Here is a 380-nt window from a genome sequence, read left to right as displayed (position 1 = left end):
CAGGCCATAATATATCTTTCAATGGTTAATGTTAATCCCACACCTCAAGATCTACTTATTCCACCGACAGCCTGACAGACAGATATAAAGATACATTTCAAAGCAGAAAGGAAAAAGTAAAACCACATTACCAATTTTTCTTTTATTAACAAAAAAAAATACATCAATAATGTATGTATACAAAAACGACGTAGTTCGCGAAACTACATCACTGGATGAAATCAGTAAGAAAATACAGTGAAGTACATCACTGAAAGGTATATAACGTACCAAAAGTTATAATCTCCTTATGTCAAATATGACTAATGTTGCATATCACAGGTTTTCAATGCAGCTTTCGCCGAGTGAATAATATGGAATATATAGCCATTCATATAATC

General features: G+C 32.1%; 1 protein-coding gene across 1 annotated transcript in view; it reads right to left on the bottom strand.

Moving 5' to 3' along the window:
• Window positions 1-127: 127 nt before the first annotated feature.
• The window catches only part of LOC119594756 (MFS-type transporter SLC18B1-like), a gene marked incomplete in the record, with an annotated part of 2,723 nt that continues 2,470 nt past the window's right edge, over window positions 128-380 (bottom strand). The window contains 1 exon segment of the mRNA XM_037943849.1: window positions 128-380.

The sequence above is a fragment of the Penaeus monodon genome, chromosome 34 (genome assembly GCF_015228065.2).
Source record: "Penaeus monodon isolate SGIC_2016 chromosome 34, NSTDA_Pmon_1, whole genome shotgun sequence".
NCBI classification, from domain to species: domain Eukaryota; kingdom Metazoa; phylum Arthropoda; class Malacostraca; order Decapoda; family Penaeidae; genus Penaeus; species Penaeus monodon.
The sequence above is the reverse complement of the archived record's forward strand: the minus strand, read 5'-3'. Positions and strand labels throughout refer to the sequence as shown.